The sequence below is a fragment of the Folsomia candida genome, unplaced genomic scaffold (genome assembly GCF_002217175.1).
Source record: "Folsomia candida strain VU population unplaced genomic scaffold, ASM221717v1 Fcan01_Sc050, whole genome shotgun sequence".
Lineage (NCBI taxonomy): Eukaryota > Metazoa > Arthropoda > Collembola > Entomobryomorpha > Isotomidae > Folsomia > Folsomia candida.
In genome coordinates this window covers 337,091-353,647 of record NW_019091242.1, presented here as the reverse complement: position 1 = coordinate 353,647, position 16,557 = coordinate 337,091, and the positions used below count along the sequence as shown (strand labels likewise).

Below are 16,557 nucleotides of genomic sequence, written 5' to 3'. Positions count from 1 at the left end.
TATTATTGATTGGGCAACATTTTACTTTACACGGCACGAGCACCTCATTCAAAAAAATTGTCAGCATCAAATCATCATCAACAAAAACAGGGGTCAAAATTCAATGGGATGCGATGTGTCAGTTACACTGCTGAGATTTCGTCAATGTCAATGTCGTCAATGAAATGACATGATGCTGGTTTTGCAGCGCAATTTTGCATAATATTTGCAAAATAGAGTTACATAACATCAAGTCAGACAGGATTTATTTTTGTTGTCACATACTTTGTGACGACGAGATGGAGTGTATTTTCTGGATATGACGAAACGAAGCTAAAGTATGACGATATTTTTGTACGCAGATTGTGCTGGAATAAGTCAAAAGTTGAATAGTTAAAAAAGTGTCACAGTTTGACGACAACACTTGCAATTTGCATGTAAGGAGCATTTACATTAAGTTTATACAGATTGCTCTTTTGCCCGTTTTGATCATCATGTAATAATTTTCAAATTTTTATATTTTGACATATATTTTGAGATTAATACCAATGTTAACATTCAATAAAATTAATTTAATATAATTCAAAAAATTGGTGAATATTTGAAAATTATAAATTTATTTATGAATCTGAATATGAACATATGAAACTTATTACATTATGATCTGATGTAATGAGCTTAATCGATCTATATGAATTAATTAATCTTGTTCCATAAAAATTGAGAATCTGTTTAATCCGCTTCGAACGAAACAGTTTTTAAAGAATTAACTCAACCAATTAAATTAAAATCTGCGTATTTACAAATGTCCATAAAATTTCGTCATATTTTAGTCGAAAATTATGAATTTACGCTGATATGAATCTGAAAATTATTACGCTATGATCTCAAACTACTTGAGGTAAGAGTATTCGATCTGTAAATATTTTTTACTTTCGTTGCGTAAAATTTGCGAATATTTTTATTCTGCTTAGGACTTTACCTATTCAACTTTAAAAATTCTAGTAAAATCTGCGCACACAGAATGTGCGTCGTAGTGTAATCGAAAATTATGAATTTCCGTAAATATTCATTTCAAAATATGATATATTCAAATTAGCAGAATTTAAATTAATTTATGATTAATTTGCGAATTTATGATTTCCAATTAGTTATCTTGAAATACGATAAATCTGTACAACTGCATTAATCATCTCGTCATATTTAGATTAGTGGGAAATTATGAATTTATGTAAATGCTAATCTGAAAATACATCTGTATAAAATATGAACATTTGAACTCTGTGATTTCAAATTGTGGTTGTCCTAGAATTTACGGATTCGAATCACCTGTTCAGCTGTTCGAATCTCATTGCATAATAAAAATTGCGAATATTGACTTCGAACTGTGACACTATTGAACTACGCAACTTTAATAATTCCAGAAGAAATTTCCGTATAAGTACAAAATGTAGTCCTAGTTTAGTCAAAAATTACGAACGTTATGTAAATATTGATCTGAAAATATGAAAATTATTATTAGTTTATGTTCTGAAATTATGTAAGCTAGAGACAAAATCTATATAATTGTATTAATCGCTTTACACAAAACTTGCGAATATTTGTTTTAGGTTCGGAGTGTGTCACATTTTTTAACTATTTATTCAACTTCACTAATTCCATGAAATCTGGGAATTTACACAAAAATTCCGTCTTAGTTTAAATAGATGAAAATTATGAATTTGTGTAAATATATATGAAGCTGGGAATATAAAATATGAAAATTATTACGTTTTGATTTCAAATTATTTTACTTCAAATTAATGAATCTGTACAAATTTATTAAGTTAATCGCATGAAAATTGCCAATATTTTTATTTGGCGTGACACGTTTCAACTATTCAACTAGACTTTGTCACAGTATAATTAAAAATTGTGAATTTACGTAAATATTAATGTGAAAATATAAAATGTGAAAATTAGAATTTTATGATATCAAATTATTAGATTTTGTGAAATTACAAATCTGTAAAACCTGTAATATCTGCAAGAAACCTGTAAAATTAATGTGAACGTAGTTTCAATTCATTAAAATTTCAAATGTTGGCTACGAACCGTGACAATTGTTTTAACTACTCAATTTACTTTACTAATTATGCCGTCCAAAATTTCGAAATTGTAGAATCTGATAACTATGAATTTATATTGATTTCAAAAAATATTAAAATTTTACTTTATGCTCCCAAATTACAAACATAGAGGGTCAGAATCTGTATGAATTTATTAATTTCATTATAAAAATTGTGACCATATCGGCTTCGAATTGGAACATTCTTTAATTTTTCAGTTTTGCTAATTCCATTAAAATCTGTGTATGTATCCAAATTTCGCAACAGGTTAGTCTAAAATTACGCATGTAGGTAAATACTAATCTGAAAATATAATATATGAAAATTATTACTTTATCCTCTCAAATTATGTCAAAGAACTTAAAAATCTGTAAAATTGTATTATTTCAATTACATAAATATTGCGAATATTCGCTTCGACTTTGAACTTTGTAACTAATTTCATTAAATCTGCGTATTTACAAATGTTCCAAAATTTCGCCATAGTTTAGTCGAAAGTTATAAATTTGCCAAAATACTAATCAGAAAATATAAAACATGAAAATTATTACTTTATCAATCCAAAGCCCAATATCTATATAAACTTACTAAGCTAATTATATAAAAATTGCGAATATTGGCTTCGAAGTTTGACTTTTTTTAATCGCTCAACTTTCAGTGAACATGTGAATATTATTTGTGTATTGTAAATTAGGTTAATGTGCAAACTATTCAATGTAATTCAATTTATATGCGTTGCTTTGGGGGAGGGGGAGTGTGATATATGTATTTAAATTGATGCCTCAGTGTGCGCGTGCTAGTTACATTTTGAAGGATGTTAATGCATAATTAGTGAGTAAATAGTAATAGCAAAGTGTACTAAAAATATTGTATTGTTAATTAGTAGGATAGCAAGTAATTTTATGTGTAAAGTTGTAATTAGTTAGGCTCGGGGTGTTACAAAAGAGTAGTCAAGAGTGGGGAACTTGCGACGAGAGTCGTGCGGAGTGACCAGATCGAGGGTTGCCAAGCAGCGAGGGAGCCTGCAACCATCAAGTCAGCAGCGGTAGCGTAAGTAGTAGTAGTACGAGATCTGGTTGTCCGGTCTTGGTTATGTGTTGTTGGTTGGTTGTCCACCCTCAATACAGATAGGTAGTATATTAGAGTGGGGGTTTTCTCGTTGTTTGGGGAAATTATATCAGATAAGGGAAGGTTTGTTTACATTCTCAGCTGAGGCGGAATTAAGCGTTGTATTGTATTGTGGAAAAATGCAATTGAATATATAATTGGTGTGACTTATAATCGCTCAAAAATTGAATTTCCGAAAGCTCATTCGGTAACAATTATAGATTGGACACAATACAACACAAAACTTATACATACCGAACCAAGCTGGAGGAAAGCAAACCCGGATGAACTTCCCCCAGAACTCTCCAATCACTTTTCAAAAAATATAGTTAATCACATTCAGAACAATGGCATTGAGTTTTCTAATGATTTCACAACTTTTCGACAAGGAAGAAATAATAATGAATCTCGTCAAGAAACAAATCGCCACCCCCAAGATATGCAATATTATGGTAACCAGAAACCCAGAAATGATCGATATTACTTACGTACACGAGGATATCAAGGTAGATATCAACAAAATAATAAATTTCGTCGAATTCCCATTAATGCTGCTAAATCAACACAAAACTCTCCTCAACAAGATAACAATCAATCTCGAGGACAAATTCCACCAAATAGGAGAGGTGGTCAATATGCACGAGGGCGTCAAAGACAAAATAGTTATTTCAAACACCCACGAACCAATTTCATGGAACTTGCACAAAATCCAGGAAAATTATCAACTCTTCATTCCCCATCGAAAATCTATGCCCCCTTCACATGAGACCCAGCTGCTATTAAGTGCAAATATAATAAAAATAAACCAGTTAAAATTAACAAATCCCGCAAGTTTATTAACTTACAAAAAATTTTACAATTTAACACAAAATTGAGCAAATCTCAGCATTCCAAACTATTTAAAAGCTTTTTATACTTTAAACAAAGTAAACCACCCATATTCAACTTTACAAATTTAGACTTACCTATTTTCATTAATTTTATTGTATCATTTGGTTTAAATTTTTGCAATTCAGTTAAACCAAACCTCAAATTAATTGATTCATGTTTAGCTGAAAATTTAAGAAAATTAAGTTGGCAAGTATTCTTTGAAGAAAGAGGAAATAAGAAACTTCTCAACAGTTTTGATCGTTTTTGTATCAATGCAAAGAAAAGAGCTCGAGTAAATAAAGTTCATTGTGACATTGAATCAGAAATATTTCCCAACGAGTTTATTTCTGATGATTTTAAAAACCGTGTTATGAGATCAAAGAAACATTATATTTTCATACCTAACGAGACACTTGTACATTTCAAGAACTATATTAAAAATAATAATCTAGTTTTACAGAACGCAGACAAAAATGCTGGAATTTGTGTACTTTTCGAATCCGATTACAAAAACGAAATTTTAAAGCATCTTAATGAAGAAACAATTTATGAACCATCAACAAGGACTCATTACGAACGAAGTAAGTGAATTCGAAGTAAGTGAATTTGAAGACAAAATTAAATACCTTAAAATTAAATTTGATAATGAGACAGAATTACATCAATTAATAATTATGAATAGTAAACCTTGCAAATTTTACATTCTCCCTAAAATACACAAGAAGTACGACGTAATAGTAATTCCACCAGGTAGACCTATTACGAGTACAGTTTATTCCTACAATAGAAACATAAGAGGTTTAGTGGATTATATACTTCAACCGATTATGAATAAAATTTCCAATTTAATCCTCGACACCAGACATTTCTTGTTATTAGTTGAAAACTTACGACTCTCGAAAAATACAAAATATAAACTGTTAACCCATGATATTGATAGTATGTACACTAATCTAGACATTACTTTATGTAAAAAATATTGCCTTGAAGCTTTTTTAGAACATAAACCAACGCTCAATTTACCATATAATTTTACATGTTCTGATTTTAAATTAATGCTAAATTTATGTTTAGACTATAATTTTATTGAATATTATCGTCTATTCTACAAACAACGAAAAGGCATCGCCATGGGAAATGCAGCCTCAGTCAGCATAGCCAACATAACTGCAGATTGTGAGCTAAATAAAGTGGTGTTTATGCTTCACGTCATCGTCACGTCCTCCTTCAAATCCGATTTTTTGATTGGCTGAACTAAATTATCACTACGACAATTAAAAATTTTAACCAATCAAAAAATCGGATTTGGAGGAGAACGTGACGATTACGTGAAGCATAAACGCACCTTAAGGTATTTAACGATAAACCTGAAATTGAATTCCACTCGCGTTTTGTGGACGATGGTTTTATGATTATTAGTACAACTTACATACACAACTTTGAATCCTGGTGCGAAGAAACTTTCAAACATGATTTTTTGACATTTACGTTAAATTATCATGATGAAATTGTAAATTTCTTAGATGTAAATGTAATTTTATCATCTGAAAACAAAATCGAGACGTCGTTATACAAAAAACCAATGGCTAAACCCTTATATGCACACTATTTTAGCAACCTACCAAAACATTTATTGCGATCTTTACCATTTAGTCAAGGAATGAGAATTGTAAGAATATGTACAGATAATAATACTAAAAATAATGAAATAGAAATTATGCTAAACCATTTTCGTAATCGTTGTTACCCAAATAATTTGTTAGTAGATACAAAAACTAAACTTTATCAACTAGACAGATTTGAACTACTTACTCCCAACAAAAAGCTCATAATTGAAAACTTGTCTCTTTATAATGCAGACATTTTGCAGAAATTTAAGGTCAAAACAGAAACGATCAAGACTCAGGATATAAATACGAAGTATATTGTAATGCCATACTATAATGCTGTATCAAATTTATCCAAAATAGCAATAGATTTTATACGAAATGAAGCCAACAAGTCTAATAATGATAAATATAAGCATATTGTGAACTCATGGAATATGATTTGTAGTTATAAGAAAGTCAATACACTTAAGGATATTTGTAAGTAATACATGGACAAGTACTGTTCTCAAATTAAGTTATGTAAATCATAAACGCTACGAATGATTTTTAGCTTGCCCACCACCACCACTATTAATACTTGTCCACACTGTTCAGTGTTATTTTATAAATGTATTTGTAGTTTTTGTTTCAAAATTTGAACTATTAATCATAAACTGTGAAACAGGTAATTTGCACTTAGTAGCAGCATATTTGTATATGTACATGTATAAATATTTATTTACTTATTTAATCTCTTTAGCGTGACAGTGGAATTAATCGCTTTTTATAAGAAAAGATGTCTTTACAATTCGAGTATATTTAATTTACACCATAGGTAATAATTATAATTGTCCCTTAAATTTATTTATAATATAAAATTTGCATATCTTTCACCATATAGCCTGATGAAGTTATTCGAAACCGGTCGCAATGGTGAATAAATCTGATCTTCATTCAACAGTTTAAAGTGTTCATTGTTCTTATCAAAAAGTCATTGTTCTCAGTAGCTAAAGCAGGCCTGGTCAGATTTCGTGTTGAAGTCAATAAATCGTAATTGTCATTGGTATTTGTATCAGCGGTGTATTGCGTGCTTATTTTAGTAGTAAATAGTTAAGTTATCTCATCATTTGCAGTAAGAACCTGGGTAACGCGTGGGATACGCATAAAGTGTCGTAATTACGGTCGGGAAGGCATAATTCGTCACAAACTTTACTAATTCCAACAAAATGTGCTTCTTAAATTTCGAAATATGAATGAATCTTTTGTATGAATATTAATCTGAAAATATTAAAATATGAAAATTATTACTTTATGCATCCAAACATGGAGGGTACAAATCTGTACCAATTCAGTAATCTCAAATCTCTGTATCAATTCAATAATCTCATTACATAGCAATTTCAAATATATTGGCTTCGAATTATTATACTTTTTAATTCAATTTAATTAACTTTATTGATACCATTAAAATCTGAGCATAAAAGCTGTAAAATTTTGATTTAAAAAAACATGAATTTATGACAACATTAATCTGCAAATATAAAAATATGAAAATTAGTACTTTGTATGCTCTCAACTGGAAACCCCAAATCTGCAAAAAAAAGTTTAGAACTATTCTATCAAAATTTCAAATATCTGCTTTACACTTCTTAAAAAACTCAACTTTACTAATTAAAACTAAATATGTCTACAAAATTTCGAGACTAGCGAATATGAAAATTGGGAATTTCTTATGTAAATATTAATCTAAAAAATATGAAAATTATTACTTCATGCATATGCTCTCATAGTGCCACTGGGAGATCAAAATCTGTAGAAATTTATTAATCTTCTTATACCAAAATTGTTATAATTGGCTTGGAGCCATACCTGTTAAGAAAAAACTTTTTTCATTCAAAGTTTAGTCATCCCGATTTCTGACTGAAGATTTTTATTCACACTCATTCATTTTCTTTCAAATTCACTTCATCTGACTTCATTTCTTACTTCGCCCCATGTATTTAGCATAGGATGAAAATGAAATGAGTGAGAAATCCTTTCATTCACAGTCACTCATGTGAAATGACGGAAACTTTCACTCATTTTCATTCAAATCACAGGAAATTCATTTTCATTCAGGATCATTCATTATCATTATCAGTCAAATGAATGAAATTGAACAGGTATGCTTGGAACATTGGAACTTTTCAACTACTCAACTTGACTATTTTCAACAAAATCTCCGTACACAAATTTCGTGATGATCAAATTATGATGGAGCAAGTCAAGATTTATATAAATTTACAGATCTCTCTATACAAAAATGTCCAACATTGTCATCGAACTGTGACACTTTTTAACTGTTCAACTTTATTAACTTAATGAAAATCTTCGTATTCACATAATAATATTTAATTCGTCCTAGTTTAGTCCAAAATTCTGATTTTTTGTAAATACTAATATGGAAAATATGAAAATATGAAAATTATTACTTAATGCTCTCAAATTACAGCAGGGTTAGAGAAAATCTGTAAAACTTACAAAGAAATTTGTATAAAATTGCGAATATTTTTATTTGGCTTCGAACTGTGACACATTTATAATTACTTCACTTTACTAATTCCATGAAAATCTGCGTATTTACACAAATACATAAAATTTTATAATAGTTTAGTCGAAAATTATGAACTTATCTGCGTAAATACTAATCTCAAAGTATGAAAATTATTACCCTATTATTTCAAACTAGTCATCTTCAACAGTCAAATGAGGGATCTCATCTCTTATTAATCGTTCTTAGATTAATATAAATATTAATTTCCATATTCCATTAATTCCCATTAATTTCCATATTCATTATGGAAAACAAATCCAGCAATATCTGCGTACAAAAAATTCGTCACAGTTTAGTCTCGTCACATCCAGAAAATAATCCTTTCCATCTCATCGTCACAAAGTGTGACAGACAACAAAAATAAACCCTGTCTCACATCATGTTATGTAACTCTACTTTGCAAATATTATGCAAAATTTCTCTGCAAACCCAGCATCATTTCATGTCATTGACGACACGACATTGACATTGCCAAAAAATTAGCAGTGTAAATGACATATATCATATCTCCTTGAATTTTGAGCCCTCGTTTTTTATGATGATGTCGACAAATTTTTTTGAATGAGGGGCTCGTGCGGTGTAAAGTAAAATGTTAATCAATTAATAATATACCGTCCAGTCCAGACCACAGATGTTGTAATTTAACAAAATATATATGCCAAGATTCCAGACTTCTCGGGAAAAAATTACCAGATTTGCATAACTGACATTTGAATTTGTTTATTATTGACGTACACGATACAATTAAAGAAATATGTACACAAGATGATACGTATTTGGTATAAAATTGTCCGTTCAACACGCAAATTCATGAGATGAACTCTTATTAAATAAATAAGATTATCGTTATAATTAGTTAATTTAATTAAAGAAATATTGGTGAAGATGAGGATGAAGTTAATTGATTAAATTAATTAACTGAATATTCGTGAAGATGATGATACGATTGACTAATTGTACATATTTAGGACGCATCTTCTTCTCGATGAGACATTTTGAGTGCCAACTTGTCATCAATTTCTTTCCTGTAAATATCTATGAATCTGCGAATATAAAATGTTATACTTTGATTACAAATTATTTGAGTTCAAATTCATGAATCTGAAAAACTAATTAATTAATTTAATCGCATGAAAATTTTCAATATTTTTGTTTGGCGTGACACTTTGCAACTAGGTTCGTCATAGTTTAGTTGAAAATTATGAAAGTATGTAAATATTTATCTGAAAATATAAAATATGAAAATTAGCGTTTTATTACATCAAATTAGTTATAGCGAAATTACAGATGGCAGAAATCTCTAAAACTGCATCTATCTAATTGTATTAAAATTGCAAATGTTGGGTCCAAACCGTGACAATTTGTTTTAACTACTCAACTCTTACTTTACTAATTCTGGCGTATGAAATTCCGAAATTTGAGAATATATGAAAATCACAAATATATATTTATTTCAAAAAATATTTAAATTATTACTTTATGCTCCCAAATTACAAACATTAATACTTTTTATCTCATTAAATAAAAATTTCAAATATATCGGGTCCGAATTGTGATACTTTTTAACCACTCGATTTGACGAATTCTATCAAAATATGTGTACAAAAATTTCCAAATTGGTGATTATGAAAATTATGTAAATATTAATGTGGCATTGTATGCGGGTTTTGAGATTGAATTGTTGCGTCTCAACTTTCCTTCTGTATATTCAAATTGATTTTGAAACTTCTTCATCGTCGTAATAAATACAAAATAGATCAAAAATAATAAGTAAAAATTGAATATTTTCTCATTGAAAAAAAGTCAAAATTCTGCCCTTGTAATTTTGTAAACCTAAAAATTGCCGATTTTTAGGTGCATTAAAATCTTCATATTGTAAAAACCCACGGAGATGAATAGGTTTCAAAATCCCCATTTGAACACATGGAAGAGGGGAAAGTTGAGACGCGACAATTCAAACTCAAAACCCGCATACAATGCCACCTTAATATGAAAATCATTGCTTGATGCTCTCAAAAACTAATGGCATTGCAGAAGTGGGCATCTGTATAAACTTATTAATCTCATTACATCAAAACTACAAATACAGTATAGGCTTCTAACTTTGACACTTTTTTTTACCAATTCCAGCAAAAGGTGAGTATAAAATTTCAAAATTGGCGAATATGAAAACTATGAATTTATTATGCAAATATTAATCTGCACATATAAAAGTATGAAACTTTTTACTTTACCTCGCTTTCAAACTAATAAAATAAGTAATAAATTTAATATTTAATAAATCTATATATAAATTTACTAAATACCATTACACACAAAAATTGCCAATATTGGCATCAAATTGTACTATTTAGCTACTCAAATTGACAAATTCCAACACAATCCGCACACACAAATTTTGCCACGAAAGTGGTGCCGCAATTTGTGTACACAGATTTTGATGGAATTTGACAAGCTAGTAAAGAGTGTCAGAGTTCAAAGTTTCGAAATTTTTATGTAAGAGGAGTAACAAATTTATACATATTTTATTTTTCCTTGTTATAATTTACTCGTACGTAATAATTTTCATATCTTCAAAACAAAAATCAGATTAATATTTTCGGAGGTTTGATATTCGCCATTTTCGAAAATTTCAAACAGGTTGGCATTTTGATGGTATAATTTGAGTGGAAGATGTAATAATTTTCATAATTTAATATTTTCAATTAATATTTGCAGAATAAATTCATGAATTTCATATTTCCAATTTCGCAATTTGATAGGGCAGATTGTGATGGAATTAGTAAAGTTATTTGAAAAGTGCTTAAGTTCGAAGCTGATATTCGCAATTTTTATGTAGTGTTATTTAATAAGATTTTACAGATTCGATTTGTACGAAATTCGGAGACATAAAGTAATAATTTTCATACTTTTAAAATTTCTATAATTTTCATACCAGCCAATTCCGAAATTTTATACACAGATTTTAGTTGAATTAGTAATTTGAGTAGTTAGAAAGTGTCAGAGTAAGAAGCCAAAATATTCCCGATTTCTATGTAATTTCGAGAATAATAAATTTACACAGATTTTGATGCCCCATGAGAAATTTGGGAGCATAAAGTAATAAATTTCGTATTCGCCAATTCTTAGTTTAAGCCTAGTACTCAGGACGAATGTTCACGCGGAATTTCATCGTGCTTAAATTCTGTTAAATTTTTCGCTGGAGAGAAATTCGTAAGCGGGCAGAAAATACCACTATTCCACGTATATTTCGCTCAATTTTCACTCGTAGGTATTACCGCTACATTGCTAGATTGGTTTTTCCGTTGTAACACGTTGAGTTAGAGCAGGTCTGGAGGAGTTATTTACCCATCCTCCCCCCAAGCAGCCCATATAGCACAGCGGTCTTCGCGGTAAGCCTCCAAGTTTTGGGGTCGTGGGTTCGAACCCCGGTCGCGGCATTTATCCTCGTTTGCATTTTTCTTGATTTTGTAGACCTTTTTTTTAGTGGGGGTTTCATAACTTTGACATATGATGACCTGGTGACTATGTGCACCGAAACCGAATTATCCTAATATTTTACACCAGTTCATTCTATTTTGGCGTTCAAATTATTAAATTTGGATAGTTAAATGATTTTCACGCCAAACTAAAATAAAGTGGTGTTAAATAATAGGATAATTCGGATGATTCGGCTAATTTACTTCGATTATATTACCCGAATCATCCGAATGATCCTATTATTTAATACCACTTTATTTTAGTTTGGCGTGAAAATCATTCAAATATCCAAATTTAATAATTTGAACGCCAAAATAGAATGAACTGGTGTAAAATATTAGGATAATTCGGTTTCGGTGCACATAGTAACCAGGTCATCATATGTCAAAGTTATGAAACCCCCACTAAAAAAAAGGTCTACAAAATCAAGAAAAATGCAAACGAGGATACCGCGACCGGGGTTCGAACCCACGACCCCAAAACTTGGAGGCTTACCGCGAAGACCGCTGTGCTATATGGGCTGCTTGGGGGGAGGATGGGTAAATAACTCCTCCAGACCTGCTCTAACTTAACGTGTTACAACGGAAAAACCAATCTAGCAATGTAGCGGTAATACCTGAGAATCCGTAAGATTTTAGTGGTTGGAATTGTTCAAGGAAATTTTGACGACAATTGTTCAAAATGTTGAACATCCTGAGTTGGAAAAGTTTTGCCGTTTTGTACTCTTTCATGAGTCTCATTTTCTTACAAGTTGGTGTGCATTCAGGGCTGCTCACCTGCAATTAAGTGCAAATTTCATGGTTAATTAGTAATTAATTAACTGAGCTTTATAATAGTTTTAATAGTTCTAGTATACGGAAATTCAAACATAAAAAAATCGACACAAAATTATGAAACAAAATTTCAGGATTAAATTTTTCCAAAAAACAGGAAAAATTTCCCTGACTAATTTTGTATACATTAATTTAGTTACTAAATTAATCATTTAAAAGTTTAGTTAAAATTTAGTTAAAATTTTAAAAATTAGTTATTAATTATTTTAAGTATTTAGTTTTACTAGAAAATTTAGGCAAAAATTTCATAAATACTATTTTAACAACAATCCAGTACAAAACTTCTATTTAGAAGTTCTAATTAGAAAATGCCAAGAATTTTTAATTGACTAATTATATTTAGTATCATTTGACATTTTAGGACAATTTAAGAAAAATGACATACAATTTTAAAATACAAAATTTCATAAAAAGTTAAGAACAAAGTTTCAGCAAACAAAAAATTCAACGGAAAATTTTCATTAGAAAATGCAGAGTATTTTTAATTAACTAATTTTTCCTAAGATAAGATTTGACTACTTTGTTTACCTGTTCCCCAGTTTCAGAAGTATGGTGACAAACCATTTTCGAAAAATTTGTCAGTTTTCGGTTGATATTTTTTAAACAAAAAATAAGGACCTCTGCTTCCCAAGAGGGTTGACGGCGTTCTAAACATTTACATGGAAAGAAAAGGGTTCAGGTGAAGGAAAGGAAGTTAAAAAGAAAGGCTGAAAAATACGAAAAACCCTTTTTAGAAACTTATTTTTGGCCAGATTAAAGGTTTACATTACTGTATTTTCCATGAAAAAGGGACCTATTTTTGGACCCATTTAATAACCTTCATAAACGACAAATTAGTTTAAAGCATAACAAATTTTACACAATACTTTTTCAAAAGTGTAACCCATGTCTTTATAAATTTTTAAAACTATTTTGTAAAACATATGTACCTAGTTAATTAGCACGCCAAAATATACTCAATAGGATATGAAGCATACGAAAAGCCAAAATTATTTACAAAATTTTCACGAATTATTGAAATTTTTACAAATTGTTTTCAAAATGTGACAGATTTCTTAGCATTGTCAAAACGGCTTGAAAAAAAATGACAAAAAACTTACTTGTTAAAGCTATTCGTATTTTCCATGAAAATGAAAGTATTTTTGACATTAAAACCCTTATAAATAACAAATTTGTTTAAAACGTGACTAATTTTACAGGATATGCTTTCAAGATTTGTAAATCATACAAGCATAAATTTGTTAAAATATTTTTGCATATTTGGAAACGTACGGATTTAATTAGCCTAACCAAATATGCAAATAAAAAAACGGAATGATCTTAATTTACTTTAAATTCGCCAAATCCTATATTTTTACAAGTCGGGTTTGAAGTGTGACGGATTTCTGAATTTGCCCAGAAATTTATTTTTGGTCAGTTGAATATTTTTCATAAAAACAGAATTATTTTTGGCATTTTTACTTGTACAAATATGTAGCAAATTATAAATACGTATAATTTAAATTAAATTTGCCAAATATATTAAATTTTAAATTTCTGAAAATTGTTAAAACGACTGAGACAAAATTACCTGAAACTTATTTTTATCCGGGTTAAAGATGTGCGTGACTATATTTTCTATGAAAAATCGACTATTTTTAGCCATTTATAAATAACTTTTATGAATAACAAATTACTTAAGAATGAGACTAATTTTGCAGGATTTTCTTTCTTAAAAATGTTAATCATGGATTTATAAATTTATACAAACAGTTTTGAATGATTACACTATTTTGAATGATTATTCACTAAACTAAATTAAATTATTTTATAATTTAAGGTTATTTTCCATGAAAAACCCGAAATATTCTTGACATTCTAACTTTTTGTATAAATAGCAAATTTTCAGTAACAATGATTTCAAAAATCTTAAAACTACATATTTTTACGGGATAATTTATTTTAAAAATTGTACATCCTGGTTTTATAAATTTTTCAAAATATTTTTGCATATTTGTACTTAAACATTCGTAATTAGCATGACAAGATCTCTAGTAAAATATAAATCACAAATGTTTTTGATAATTTATCTTCTATTTAGATTAAGTTTGACAAATATTAAAATTTTGTCACATCGCGTTTAAAGTTTGCCAGATTTCTGAAAATTATTTAAAATCGTGAAGACAAAATGACCAGAAACTTATTTTTGCAAGATTTAAGGTGGACATGACCCAATTTTCAAGGAAATAACAAACTATATTTGGCATTTAAACCTTTACATATAATAAACTAGTTTAAAACGTGGCTAATTTTAGAATATATTTTTTTAGAATTGTAAATCATGGATTTATAAATTTATTTAAATATTTTTGCATATTTGCAAACATATATGATTAACATGACGAGATTTATTTAATTTACAAAATTTACATGGATAGAAAAAAAACTTTTTCAATCAAGAAATACCTTTTAATTAAATTTACATCGCGTATTATTACAATTTTTGCACATCGGTTTTAAAGTGTGACAAGTCTCGGAAAGTTATTAAACATGGCGGAGAAAAAATGAGCAAAATATATGTTTTGTCATTTTAAAGTAGTTCATGATAGTATTTTTTATAAAAACTATTTTTGGAATTTTCACCAAAATTCAACTCAACTCAAACTCAATTCGATGAATTTCCTCACCTTCATAAGTCTAAAACATGTTTAATTTTACGGAATGTTTTTTAAGAAGTGTAAATCATGTAAAAAAAATTCACTAAAATATGTTTGCATATTTGCAAAAAATGTAAAATTAGCAGAATAAAATTAACTTAAAGATATAAAATGTGTCCTCACCGTATCTTAATTAAATGTTAATTTTGTAATAGTTAGGATAGCCGGAAACTAGAAATCTCATCTTACCCCGAAAATTAGATTTTACCCAAAAAAATTCCTGACAGGGGGAAAGTGAGACAAAGTCTTGGAATTCTCTGAAAGGTCGAAGAACAATTTGTATACAAAATTTCAAAGATTTATAACTTTTTTGCTATTGAATGTTTTTTAAAATTCCTTCGCATTCTTCTTCAGGATACTTTAATTAGTCTAGAAACTCATTTTCATGAAAATCGAGGGCAAAAAAATTATTTTTATAAAAAATTTCAAAAATTTCTAGAAAGTTCAGTTTTTGAGACCGCCGCGAAAAAAATATATTTTCTTGCTCAGGGGACCATAGGGTATTCACACAAAAATTTCAGCCAAATCCGAGCTAGTCCACTGAACTGCAATTTTTCCTTTATTTTCAAATATATTTAATTCAGGTAGGACAAGACAACCAAGTGGATCAATGAAGCAAAAGAATCTTAACTATAAAAATACGTTTCGAATTATGTAAATTTTTGCATATAGGATTTAAAGTAGGACAAATTTCTGATCAATTATTTATTATAACGTCGAGAGAGGAAAAAATGCTTACTGCTTAAGAATTTATTACGATAAGTTATGTCATCTTATCATCGCAACATGATAAGCCATAAGGAATAAATTAGTCATAAGACAAGCGATAAGTTACTTATTGACGAAATGTTTCGTAATTAATTTGAACCAAATTGTCAAAAACCGTGGACAAAAAGTACAAAATGGTAAAAAAACGTATTTTTGATAAAGTCGGCTGTATTTTTCATGAAAAATGGCAAATGTTTTTTTTTGCATTTGCACCAAAATTCAAATCAATTAATTTTTCAGCTGTTCAAGAAAACGTTCTTCATTCAAAGTTCAGTCATCCCGATTTCTGAGTGAAGACTTTTATTCACATTCAGTCATTTTCTTTCAAAGTCATTTCATTTCACTTCATCCGACTTCATTTCTTTCTTCGCCCTATGTATTAAGCATAGGGTGAAAAATGAAATGAGTGAGAAATCCTCTCAATCAGTCATTCATCTGAAATGACATGACTGAATCTTTCACTCATTTTCATTCAAATCACAGGAAATTCATTTTCATTCACTATCATTCTCTATCATATTCAGTCACATGAAT

General features: G+C 29.1%; 1 long non-coding RNA gene across 1 annotated transcript; it reads left to right on the top strand.

Annotated features, from left to right (window-relative positions):
- The first annotated feature begins 5,465 nt into the window (after nt 1–5,465).
- LOC118433396 lies at nt 5,466–6,719 on the top strand. The gene is made up of 3 exons (XR_004833361.1): nt 5,466–6,338; nt 6,414–6,488; nt 6,555–6,719. It is a non-coding gene; the product is annotated as an uncharacterized LOC118433396 (long non-coding RNA).
- The last annotated feature ends 9,838 nt before the right edge of the window (nt 6,720–16,557 follow it).